We start from the raw sequence: 14,309 nt of genomic DNA, 5'->3' as shown, positions 1-14,309 counted from the left end.
AGTGATGTGATTGATTTTAATTGTGTTGAGATCTTTGTTCAAAATTAATTGGTTTCATATTGGATTTTCTTTTCCCTGATTATTTGATTTGCCATAGTGAACTAAAGATATTGGTTCTTTGTTTTAGCTTTCCTACAAGTGTGAATGTGATGTTTGTTTCATGCTGTCTGATTTATGTGGCCCTTTGTTCTTTCAATTATACTTATTTGTGTCGATTCAGTTGAGCTACTGCCCTTGGTTAGCATTGCAATTTTTTTCCTGTTCCAATCTAGTATTTTATTAGTTTACTTGTTAAGTGGATAATGTTTACCATGGGCATTGAATGGACACACACCATCAAGTAATGATTCAATGGAGCCCAGAATCTATGCTATGAGAACTTCAAGTGCGAAGTGGTTTGAAAGGAAATTAGTTTCACTATTTGGGATAGATATTGAAATGGTTTAAAACTTTCCTTGAGAAATATAATCTCAACCCACTGAACCGATTATCCTCTCTTTCTTTTCCGTTAACAGAAGTTGATAATTGATAATGGCTTAAACTTTGTGAAATTACTTGTTTATTTGATAGTAGTAGTTAGTTCTTGGAATGGCTCTAAAACATCTTTTTCAACTGCCCTCTTTGTTAAAATTAGTTCGTTCATGCGATTCTCTTGTACTCTATTCTTAAGTTCTATATATTTTTCTATCTATTTTGGATTGGAATAGATTAGTTGCTGCATCTGAGCATTTCTTAAGGATTTTCATTTACTGAAATTTGTTGGCTGTCTTTTTTTTTACCTATTAGATTTTATAAACAGTTGTTCTGTAATTACTGTGTAAAAGTTTTGATTTCAAATGTGGTTTTTCGAGTAAATCTTCATGAGCTCTTCGTAAAGTTGCCCACTCACATGTTTATGCTATTGACTTGAACAGATACAGCAAAAGATGCCTTGTCATGTTTGATGAACTTATCTAAATAATAAAAAATGTCGAGGGTAGGAAAGGCTAATCACTCCAAGAATTCTTTGCAGCTGAATGATTGTAGAAGATCATCAGAGGTTAGATACTTTTCCTATTCTTTGCCAATATTAAATAGTTGAGTTCATTCTCTTTTACTCTGTGATTGGCTTGAGTAATTTTAACCTGGCAATATTTTGATCACTTTGGATCTGGAACTCAGGCGAATGTGAAAGGCCTGCATCTGGCCTCTTCCCCGTCCATTAATTCCTTTTAAGGTTGATGGATGGAAGACACAGAAAGGGCCCCAACCTGAGATTACTTTTTCTGCCAATCCTTTTAGAGCCAGAAGCATTGCTGGATCCAATGTGCAACATCAATTTTGCAACAGGACCGTTGCAAATAAAATAACTAAATTGAATGTAAGTGTCCAACAATTCTTCCCGTTATAGCTCCATTACTCGCAACGATTCCTCTGCTATTATGTCAAAAGGATCTAATGCTACTAATCCATCCGCTATGTTCATCGATTATGGTGAAGAAGACAAGCCTACAAAGAGAAATTCATGAAAGAAGACAAGAAGGAAGGGAAAACATAAAAATTCATTTGTGTGATGTTGGCTCCAGAGAGTTTGCTAGAGTATATCCATGGAAGTTCAGCATCCGAAATTTGTGGTAACAATGACATGAACTCTGGATCACTTGCAACTTCACTAGAAGTTTCACCATCCGATGGTTTGCTTAATATAACTGATTTTGCAGACAGCAGCAATGGTATTGTTACAAGTTTTCAATCACCAAATATATACATATCCGACATTGATGAAGTGGATATACCTGAATGTATTGTACCTTCTCAAGTTCAGAAGTTTCCTAGGGAGCATCATACAGATAATTCTAAAATTGGTAACGAAGACCAGCGACTTTCTATGGGTGGAGAGGAGACATCCTTCACATATGGGTTTTCTTATAGATTTACATGAGAAGGATTTCTATGATATGCATGATTTCCTAGTGTTGGACTCAGTTTCTGTTGGTTCAAACAGTGAAGACGGTATCAGTGCTGGTCATATTGTTAATCCATTTAACGACAACAGCAATGAAACCTGTCAATCAGATTTACTAGGTTCCAATACCAAGAAGGGGTCCTATTGTCAAAACACATTATGTAGCATTTCAGAAACCCGTGATTTTACTGAGGGAACCAAGCATGGTCTGGCTTGTAGCACAGCTTTGATGGGCGAATGGTTGCACAAGGCAAGAGGGGTAAGCAGTGTAAATCTATTCATAGGAGTTAAAGTACTTGCAAACTTGGAAGTATAGGGAACTTGCATATTTGAATGGGAACAGGGAACAGTCATTTTGTTTGGCAAAGGGTTCAGAAGAATGCTGTAGAGAAATGCAACACTGAGTTGAATAGAACAAATCCCATTTGCTGCTCTCAGTTTGATGTTACTTTAAAAGATGATCCATTTCTGAAAAGAAAGTTGAAAAGAAAAGTTAATACAACCTCAAAACCAGCAAAAAGCAGACATTCCAGGAAGGAGTCTCATCTGAAAAAGGTACACTTAAATGCTTATGCAAAGACTAGCATGCCAAAAATAGAAATATTAGATGTTTAAACTTCTGTGGATGACCATGGAATAATTTAAAATCTTTCAAGGTCTTGTTCTCAGCTTGGTTGTGAGAGGGTTCAGACCATGAAATCTAAATCAGTTAACGACTTTCAAGTTGGTCCAAGCAGGATGGAACCATGTGATATTGAGATGTTTGTAAATATATTAACAAATTTGATATCAATGGACCCAACTAATAGTCAAACCAAATTACATTGCATTCACCCATCTGCAAGGCAACAATAAAGGACCAACAAATTAATTTTCTTTTAAGGGAATCAAAGAAAACCTTACCATGATTCAATAAGAAACATACCCTTAAGAATCTCTTGAATGATATGCTAAGAAAGAATTCCAAAAAACTTTACATCAACATCAAGATAAACTTAACATAAAACATTTATACATGCTATTAACTGTTGCGAAGAAAATAGGTCAAAATTGAATCATTTTTTTTCTTTTGACATTTTATTCACAAATCAATAAATCGAAAGTGCCTACAATAGTGTAATCTTTTCATAGAATATTATACTTTTAATTTTAATGATCATAGTTCAATAATTTGTAATCTCAAATACCAGAAAAAAAAAAGAATAGATTAAAATTAAGTAAATGCATTAATTTATTGGAATACAAGGATAAAGAAAAGTTAATTAAAAATCAACCAACCATAATTTTATTAAACTAAATAACAAATTAAAGAAAAAAAAAAAGAAAGAAAACAACTACATAACAATTTTTTTTCTAAAAAGAAAAATTAAATCTTAAGAGTTATTTGTCATTGGTAACATACTCCAATAATGAGATGATTTTCGACGACTGACTATGGGACAAGGCAAAGATGTTGTAACACTTCGATCTTCCAAATCATAGACATAAAGGTTTCTATCTTCATACTGAGTATAGTAAATAGAGTTTCTTCTTATATCAGATTCTTTAGCTACTGAGTAACATAAGCCGTAACATTGATCTGTGAGGAAAATTGCATTATTTTCAATGCTTTTCACTTCAATCCATTCCATTTTGTAGAAATCAAACCTAAAAACTTCAAAGTATGAAGCCCATTCACACAATCTTGGAAAGTAAATCTTGCAAACAAGTAGCATCTCTCCAAAAAACTCAACCAAATAGTTTTTGTGTTGAATGGTAAAATTAAACAGTTTGGATTCTGTTTGGACAGTTAATTTTGTATATCAAAGACTTGATCCTTCAAACTCGATTGTAAGCAAACAATATTCTAAAGAAATACAATAAATCTTTCCTCCAAATGTTGTCACACTGATCACATCATTGTCTTCTAACTTTTGTTTTGAAAATTCACAATCATCAAGAGAACAAAATATAAATTCATCCTCTACAAGATTGAAGAAAAGGATGCGACAATTTGGATCATTTGGAAGTGCCGTGAGAATGCACGTATCAAATTTCATATTGAAAGGAGGAAGTTGAATTGTCTCCATCGAAATGAGATTTAAAAGAGAACAATCAAATGAGACAAGATCCAATAATACTAACCATCCAAAGGAAGAGCAACATACTTGTTTATTACGCATCTCAAGAATGATTTTAGTGTAATACCGATATTGTGATATGCTGAAGAAGGTTTGCCTTTGATCAAACTCTCCATGACATATAACAAGCCAAGGGTAAGGTTGAGATATGCAGGGAGGAAGAGAATATGGCGGTCGTTCATTATCAACCTCAATTATTGCTTCCATGTTCATAAAACCCAACTGGCAAGGTTTGTCCACTTGTTGCTCTTTGGATGGTATCAAATCTTTGTTTTCCATACTTACTGTGACATTTACGAAAAATGAGAAATTAATTAATTTATTTTTTTTACAAGGACAGCAAAAATTGAGAAATTAACAAAAAAAAGCCCTAAATCCTAAATCCTAAAAACCATAAACCCTAAACTGTAAACCCAAAATTATACCAAGCATAAACTTCTAAAGAAACATAAAAACGAGATATAAGTTTTGTTTTCTTCTTTTATTAATTGAGATGAAAGAAGAATAACATTAATTCCACTTCCCAACATTGTAAATCAAGCACAAAAAAAAAAAAAGGGTTGATAGTGATCATACCTAATAAATAAGAAGATATATAATAAATAGCTTTTCTTCTTAAAAATAGAATAGCGTCAATGTCTCCTTTGCTCTCTTAATTAATTCCACTCATCAATATAATAAAGAGCAGTAGCAGTAGGTATTATTAATATATATATATATATAAGGTTATGTAAGTATGTGAGGTTATTATTGGAATTTTGACAGCTAATTAGAATTCTTTTTGGATTTAAATTTGTAATTACTGTAGAAATAAGTATAACACTTTTGTCTCTAACCAGCTTCTCTAGTTGAAAGAGAATTCCCCTTTCCTTATCTGTCATCAACTGACTTATGAGCTAACAAGGTTAGCCTTCTATTCATAGTATTACTTTAATGTCTACTTGTGATGCTTACGTTAAATTACCTACGGTAATTTACTGAGTTATAACAATTAATTACTTGTAAATCCACGGTAATATAAGGAGTTCTAACATATATACTTTAGTTTTTGTCCGAGGCTCCAAATCCGTAGATTCAGAAGGAGCCTTTCCACCTTTGAAAGATGGGAATCAACTCACATCTGTCTTAGCTTTATTAATTGTAAGCTAAAGACATTCCTTTTCTTATTAGGATTAATATATTTATGATTAACATAACAATTACATTTACTAGTTTTTTAAATTAATTATTACATTTAGAACTTTTTGAAATTAATTAATAACAGCAAAGTTTGATATTTAAAACTCCAGTAAGCGAACAGCTTCTTACAGCATTACCTGCCGGTTTATTTGAACTCTCATGGTAGAAACCTATTCAGCCAATTTCATAACATGTACAATAAAAGATCCATTATTTAGAGCAAAGTCTCACTAAGTCGGGAAATTTGATGCGGTGCTTTGCCAAAGAAGTATGGAGGACGCTAAAAATTCAAAGAACCACATAGGTATTTTAAACAGTTAATGCAGCTTAATACAGTTGATGATCTATTTTAAACTTTTACATTGGATTTCTGGTGCAAAATTGATATTAACAAACCATCCAGATCACAAACTTTCAAATGTTCTTAAACTCACTTTAAGAGATTTAGTCAATAAGATATTAGTTCTCACAAATAATTTTCCACCTACTGTCGACAGTGGAATATTCAAAGGTAGAAACTTATTACATATTAGCTGGCCATATATGATGCAGCATGTTATATGCATGTTTGGCCTATATTTGCAGGACGAATGTTGATATACCATTTCTGCAATAAATCAATGAATAATTGCAAAATATTACCTGATAGCCACTGGACTTTGGGTTAACAATGAAATCATCAAATTCACCGTCAATTGGAGTCCAAAGCCTGCAAAGAAAGATGGGTGATGTGACTCATAATAGTTTCTTTTAAAAAAGAAATTCAGCATGTTTGAGAAGTATGGCTTTATGAATTCTGGTAAAATTGAGAACTTATACATTCCTATTAAATAAGGCTACCACAGGCCAAAGAAATTATCCACAAAAATAAACCTATAAAGAAAGTAAAAACATCTATTTTTGTTTCTTCTACTACACATACTTTTCGATAAAATACGATGCATCAATTAAAAGTAATTCCAAAAATCCATGCTAAAGATTGAGAAGATCTATGAAATGAACAGAAGAAACACTTTGAAATACCTGCAACAATGTTGAGAAGACTGTAGCAACATTAAACTGCAGGACCATTTAGGGTTCCGTTCTTGTCTCCAAAAACTACCCTCAGTGCACATGCATCATATATTTTATTGATGCCAACATCTTTCCTTTTCATCTACAGCAAGATAAGAACAGGAACTTCATTATCAGCAGGACATTGTAAAGGCTTTCCTAACAAAATAAAGGTCAGCTTGCTTGCTCATTTTTCACTAAAAGATTTTAGAATCACATTTTAATTTTGGCTTGACTGATATTGCGTCTTCTAAAAGTCTAAGTTAAATGCTTCAAGGATACAATGCAACAAAAGGATTTTCAGTACAGAAAATCTCTTATATGGATCTGGCATGTTGATAAATTTTCAGCCGTACATTAGAATTCGAGTTCATGGTTGATTCTTAGATGTCTCTTTGAAACATGTAGTGAAATTAACTCTACTACAGCTGCAAGCTGCAGTTACAAAATAATCACCGTCGTATCCCTTCACAGTACTGTTAATTATGCATGGAGACCAAGAAGAATTTTGAACAACGGCAAAGGAAGGGGCTTTGACTGCATTTGGCTCTAACAACATGCACAATTATAATATTTTACAGCTAAGAAGCAAAGCATCCAAAAGTTGATACACATACATTAATTGTTACTCCTACCTTCCAGTAGCTACTATACAAACTTTTTAATCGGCTAGATAAAGTAACCTCCATCCCTGGAACATAACTACACTGCAAAAGAGGAGAGGATGAGAAAGCACCTACAAGATGTGACCAAACTAACAATAGAAATAATAAAACCAAAATAATAAGTGAGCAGCAACTGATTATAAGTGAGCAAAACATATGAAATTGATATGAACGGCTCCCTCTCAAGTGCCTCCTTGCAAACAAGAGATGCCAGCACAATTCCAGCATCCTGCACAACCTTCAGTTTTGGTTCCATCTCTGAACTTCTTCCAAGATTATCAAGAAAATTGGTATGTTTTCTCCGATCCAATAAGATGTCAAAATGAACCACTGCGTCCAAAAGATCCTGCATATATAAAACAACTGGAACTAATTACTCAAATTTAAGGTTTCTGTTGAATACTACATTTAAAACTTGTTTGTCTGCCTACCGACCCAAAAACCTCTAACCCTTTTGTTCTTCAGCATACATACTTCCAGATATGTGCACATATGTTGCCACAATTATTATTAAATAGATTAAAAAAGCTGGAATTATATTTAGAGCTAATCAGTGCATCTAACTGATAGGAAATTAAGACTGTCTGGTACTCTTTTGAAAAGGAAAATTCCTCAAAACTAATCTAATTTCATAATATAATATAATGAGAGTAGGGGGTGGATCCTACTCAGTTATGACCTTTTTAACTTGGAATTTCTTTCATTATTGTCCTATTATTTTCAAGAAGGCTAAACCAAGAAAGCCAATTTGCTTCTCGAATTTTATTTGAAGAAACAAAAGGCTTCAAAAATAGTCAAGGAAGAGCCTGAACCACTTCAAAATCTGACAGAAAATAACAGTAACTACAGATTGCAACCATCACATGGTATTTGACATGCCTAGTTTGGATAGAAATTCATGACAACAGAATAAAGCTCTTGCACTACATTCATCGACCAAATGTCTTTTACTAAAGAATTGAAGCAAGCTATGTTGTTCAGTGGTCAATATGCACTCCTATATAATTACAATGTAAGTTGAGACATCTTCCAAGATCATGTGTTGAAGGTGCCCAATGACAGCATATTAGGTGATTTTTTTATTAACACTATCCAAGGTTCACTAGGAAGAAAACTTGTATTTAGTCTATTAAAGGAAGGCTGAAGCGACCTGTCTTCTTGAAATTTTTCATCCTTTGTTAATTTTCTGGCAGGAAGACAGGATTTCTCAATATTATTCATTAAAACTTTTCGATATTAGCAAGTAGTCATTAAAATTGGCAAAATCCTAATACATCAAGGCAACCCTTAAACCAACCAAAAAGAATATAACTAGAATATAGACACAGCACCATTTGTCCTATATACTTACCTTTATGATAGTAATATCTTCATCACTCATAGAAGCTTCATCTTCATGCGCTGAATTGTTTTCCTGTACAGAGGACCCCCCGGCTTTTGCAGATATTCGTCTGGGATATGCTCCTTTATTTCTGGGGTTCCACATTGAGGTCAGATAAGCTCGTAGCTTCCTAAATATTTGAGGCTGCACCACTGCCCTCAAAATTGAAACAAATGTGGTTACAAAATTTATTTGATATACATAATCCAAAAGGATTCACATTTTTAGTTAGAAGCTATAATACCTGCTGAGCAAAAGAAAAAGAAGCTATTCTATCTGTCAGAAAAGAATTTTAAGTCATGAAATTGATTACCATAACACTATGGCATACGGTTCAAACATAATCAAAGCTTGTCCCTTTTTTTCTCATTCTATATCTTTGACCATCTTAAACATGCTATATGCAATATTTATATGCTTAATGGCAAATTCATCCAAAGTGTGCAGATAGCATGGACCTAAAAGTCAATGCAAAATATTGTTGTTCCTACATGAATCTAAAAGGTGATAAAAGGTATCTGATGCATAGCTATCAAGAACTTTGTAACCACAGTTTCATATAGCAAAGCCCGATTATGAACATAGAACCCATACTCTAACTGACCTTAAACCGTAAGTGTTAGGAACCAGATTTTAAGTATTAATTTTTTTTTGGCTACATTTGGAAAAAGAGAAATATATTTCTCATTGAACAAATCAGGTGAAAATTCCATGATTGATGTCCCAATTTAAAAACTCATGCACAATGTGTGTCCCACTTTCAGATAAATTAGTTTAGCTACACAATTTTGAAAAAAAAAAAAAAGACAGAGAGAGAAAGAGAACAATTGCTCTAGCATTTAGGGATTATGAGTATAACACTACGAAAAGCTCTAATATCATATTAAACATTCAACCTAAATCCTGTTGGCAATTAGTTGAGAAGACAAAATTCACCCTAAACTTAACAATAATACCACTTAAAAATAACATTACCAAACTCAATGGATACAAGGTGCCCAAATGAAATATGTGTCCCAATCAAATAGAGTTAATAAAGCTCAAACTACATGACGAATAGAGTAAACGACATATGCAGCATAAAATCATCAAGTACAACTAATATTATTCATGATGTTATGATATATGCTATTGCAACTTCCATGACCTCGAAACACACTCCTTTACCTTAAGAACAGCGAAGCAAAGATCTTTCAGCTCTGCTTTCAGGGCCCGCAGACCCAATCTAGAAGCTAGGGAACACCAAAAAAGTAAGGTTTCTTGTGCAACAGCCTAAGCCTTGGCGAGGGGCAGGGCATAACCGTAAAGAATGATCACACCTTTGAGTGCAATTCATACTTCAATACCATAAAGATTAACCTTCAAACCATTGAACCATAAATTTTAAGAATTATAGCACCATGGATTTTGTTATAAATTTCTCAGAGCTTGACACACTTTGAAGCAATCTGTCCTTATACATATGTTCAATGGATGGAGAAATACAGTATGTCGATAATGCAAGATTCCTAAAGGGTTTAGAAATTTAGAATTTAAAAGATAAAATAAATGGATTAATAATTTTTTCCATTTCAATGAATTAGTTATGTGATATATACAAGAAAGTCCAAGGGGGATAATGAATCCAAGCCTTGGACCTTGATCCTCTTATGGAGGGATCATAACAGCTAGGCCAAGCCTTGGTTGTCTATCCAATGAATTATGAAATAGAAAAACAAACAGAAATCTGTTTTCCGCATATATAATAATCTAATAAATAAATTTTGAGAGGCATTACATGGTTCTCATATTGTGAAGATAGTCTGCCAGCTTGATAAGCACCACACGGGGATCATCAACCATTCCCAAGAGCATGACTCACAGATTATTTGCCTTAAAAGTAAAAGAAAAGAATGTGAAATTAGAACACAACAGCCGCTAATCACTGTTCACATACTTACAACTAAACCTAATTAATTTATTTATCTATCCCCCTATATTACAGTCTCCCACACATGCAGTTCTTTGAGAACATGTCATTCTCACCACACATATGCATTGAGATAAATCTTGAAGATGACCACAAGAACAAGAAGAGTGCTTTGAACTATAGAACTTGACATGCCCTTAGGAAAGAATCAACACAATATCTACCAAGACCCTTATATGATATCACAGTGACTTGTAACTACTATCACTTCGATCCCAGCAAGATGCATTTTCTACAGTTCTGTTTTCCCTTTCCTTTACATATTAAAATAACTTCTTGACCAATCCATTTTAAGTGTAAAACAATACAGATTTAAACATTCACTGCATGTCAGAGAATGCGCTCAAAACCATTACAACTGACCTCCCAACCAGTAGCACTAAAAAGAATTAATCATACATTGAACATGCTATTTAGTTATATCATAAGGAGCCATACAATTGATATTTAGCTTAGTCTATGTAATGTGTACCCATATAAATCATGAAGTTTCACCTATTGTTTAGCTTACAAATCAGTTTCTAAATTACATCAACCACACTACATTTTTTGTTGCATGTAAATTATCTAACCATGCACCTCTTCATAACCAAGGGTACTCTGGTTAACATTTATCCTGCGATGTTTCTGTAGAAACTACAAAACAATATATTAGATGAGTCACATGACAACATAAATATAGTGGGAGTGATTAAATATCACTATCAGAGGATCCAAAACTCGAGCACGATCATGACAATGTAAAAAAATATTGTAATAAACAGGCATTCTAGCATGCTAACAAGGGTAACAACACAAAAGATGGCAAACATGACACTAAGGTAGCAAGAAAACCAATAAGAAGAAAGGGCAAGACTTTATAATTCAAACTTTCTACTTCTGACAGCAACATCATTATGGTTTCCCTATCATTGCCATCACTTGATGAGACAATATTTTTCCCAGACACACCATAATAGATATCAGAAGGAAAACCCTTTCTGTCTTTTTCTTGCTTTTAATAAGGGAAAAGATATAAATAGTGATTACTTTCAAAACCTAAATCATAAGTTGTTTCTAGATATTTCTCCATAGTTCGAAATTGAAATAAAAAAATTGATAGGAAGATAAACATGCCCTAGTGATGTTTATGTTTTCTGGAGTTTTAAATATGGTGAATGAGTTGAATTACACATACTAGGAATTTCTCGTGAATACCATCTCCAATTCCAGAAATGAAATAATTTTCGAAAACTTCATTTTTCAATGCAAGATGACTTATAGCTGCAGAGTTGCTGGACCTTTTCCAGCTCAAAAAAAGAATATTTTATTTAAAAAAAGAAATTACATGCTATTTCCATCAACATGAAACTTATTTTCTTTACTTGTTCTGTTCTTTCTACTTTATTTTTTTCTATTACATTTTAAAACATGCCCAAACAACCAACTGTGGATTACACAACTGGAGTTAGCTTTCCCTAGACCAAGCACATCACTAATCACTAACGCAGGAAAAGAAGAAAGAAAAAATCCATCCTCCTGAAAGGGCTACAATACCAGTTAAATAAAATGCCGGTAAGCTTTCTGCTTACAAATATTTTTTTAATGAAAAACCAAGATTTAAGGATGAGGACTCTACAGACAGAACCAATTAAAATGAAGACTTTGCCTGATTTATATAACTTAATCTAGAAACACTAGCTACTGACCTGACCACCTCATCACCAAACTCTGCTTCTATGCTGAGCAAACTTTCACATATATCATCAACCACATCATGTAGTATCCCAGCCACAACTGTGTCAATAGCCTGCACCAAACTTTAGGACCTTAGTTAGGGAATTAACTGAAAGTGAAGCAAGTTTTTGAGCAACCTTGGCACTTTTGAGGGCTAACTTTTTTGGTAATAAGAAGAAAGAATGCAATTGACTCAGCATAATATTACAAGAAAGTGAAAGAATGAACCAAGTTTCCAGACCATCAAGAATTGAGTTCAGTTAACTATCTACCCATGTAAACATTTTTATCATAAGAACAAACTATTAACCATTACAATCAAGACATTAAAATGGCTACAGTTACACTCTAAAACATCAAAATGTCTATTGCTTTTACTCTAAGATGTTTTCCTACCATATTATATGGCAATTATCCTTGTACCTGCATACTATCACAATGGCTCACTAACTTCTATGAAAGATAGAAATAGTCATATTGCATTGGTCTAGAAGTATGAGACAGATTAAAAATGGAAAAACACTAGGTCAATATAGGAGTCAAACAGCATAATATGCTGAAGGAATAAAAAAGTGTAACCTACATGCAATTTATGTACTTTAGGAGCACCCACAGAAAAAAAATACTAGTAAGTTGTTGAAAAATTATCAGAAGAACAAAGTATATAGACACAGCACAATGCAACAAACTTAATAACTATACAGTTTCATGAACGTAGGCCACTTGATGGAACCAACATAGCTAAGATTCTTCCCGTGTGAATGCAATGTGATAAATACGGCTCTCCTGTTTTCCTCAACTGCCTACTGTGAGCTCCTTTTGCAAATGCAATAGCTTTTTGCACCTGCCTTCACAAATTCAGTGTTTTAGTGGCAGAAGAGGACTACATCCAACTTACAAGCCAAGTAGAGATGGCAAACCTTTGCCTCGTTAAATATAGGATAGCCAGTCACATCTATTCCTTCCGCTGTAAAAGAACCTGCACACATAGATTGACATTGTTAACTTGAAATTTGAGAGCAGAAAACATGAAGAACATGATTCAGTAAGTCGACAGTGAATGGATTATTGATTAGGCAAAGCAAGTAGCAGGTTGTCATTATAAACTATAAAGAGCAAAAATTATAGTCGTGCTCTTGCTAATGAGCTAACATCAAGAATTAATAATTGATGTAACAGGGAGGAACACAAGGTTTCTAATGAAAACTATATCCTTTTCATTATGCTTAACTATTATTCCATAATTTTGGGATCAAAAGCAGAGTCTTTTAGGCTCAAAATACGTAAATACATGTGCGTGAGAGAGAGAGCTTCCACTAAGAAAGACATTCTGAGTTTAGTTCTTACATGGCAATTGTAAAAGCTTTGTAGTTCTATGCACAATTGTAAGAATTAGAAAACTGAAAAGCAGTGCCTGCAAAATAAAATGAACATCCAAAAAAACTATACACCAACAAACAGGCTCGAAAACACGAATTACATTTAAAACGAAAAAGATAACATAGTATGAGATTATGGGGAGGATCTTAATAGCCAGTCGTGAACAAAGCACACATCTAGTATTTCCCCTAATCTAGAATTGCAAAAATAACTCCTAGTGGGTTGCCTAAAATTGAATGTAACAAAACATTATTATTTCCATCTAAATTAGCGCAAAATGAGGCAAAAACCGACAAAAGAAAAGGTTCCAAAAAAAAAAAATGGAACAGAAAGGCACCTTGTTGCTCCTCCACTTTAGGCCATAAAAAGTCAACCTTAGTGGAGAGACAAGCTCCAGAGGCAATAGCAAAGGCAATAACAGCCACTTGGGTAATAGAAGAAGTGACTGTCCCATGGACAGTGGCACCAGAGCCAGAGGCAGCAGCAGCAGCTATGGTGTTAAGGGAAGCAGAAACAGTGAATTTCTTGGGCATACACCTTAACTTAGAAGCAGTTTTGGGATGGAATTTCTGGAGAAAAAGAGGGGAAGTTTGGTGGGCAAGAATCATTTTCTTGGAATGGATATGGGATTGGCATGAAGAAGAAGAAGAAGAAGAACAGAATGCACGTTAAGGATTAAACAAAATATATATATATATATATATATATATTAAATGTTTTACATGATTCTTTTGTTGTTGGGTGGTAAGATTGAGATTGTAAATGTTTTAGAGAGAAAGACTTATTGAATTAAAAAAAACAGTATCGATCAGAATCAACGAGTCAAATTCAAGACATCCCGCTTACTAAACGCGTGCAATAACCAATTGATCTATAAGAGCTTCCTTTATTAAAATTCATC

General features: G+C 33.6%; 2 pseudogenes across 1 annotated transcript; one reads left to right on the top strand and one right to left on the bottom strand.

The window, feature by feature from the left end:
• The first annotated feature begins 1,362 nt into the window (after positions 1-1,362).
• LOC149518039 (uncharacterized) lies at positions 1,363-2,887 on the top strand (annotated as a pseudogene).
• On the bottom strand, positions 2,295-14,054 carry LOC111276865 (uncharacterized; annotated as a pseudogene). The gene is made up of 14 exons (XR_016343525.1): positions 13,746-14,054; positions 12,949-13,007; positions 12,726-12,872; positions 11,961-12,101; positions 10,892-10,948; positions 10,123-10,215; positions 9,511-9,645; positions 8,314-8,487; positions 7,121-7,308; positions 6,915-6,999; positions 6,268-6,400; positions 5,887-5,953; positions 4,093-4,349; positions 2,295-2,413 (listed from the first exon to the last, which is right to left on the bottom strand). The product of XR_016343525.1 is annotated as an uncharacterized LOC111276865 (transcript).
• Between the last annotated feature and the right edge of the window lie 255 nt (positions 14,055-14,309).

Source organism: Durio zibethinus, chromosome 7 (assembly GCF_047325235.1).
Source record: "Durio zibethinus cultivar Kanyao isolate XHJ-2024 chromosome 7, ASM4732523v1, whole genome shotgun sequence".
Lineage (NCBI taxonomy): Eukaryota > Viridiplantae > Streptophyta > Magnoliopsida > Malvales > Malvaceae > Durio > Durio zibethinus.
This window is presented reverse-complemented; position numbering and strand designations above follow the sequence as displayed.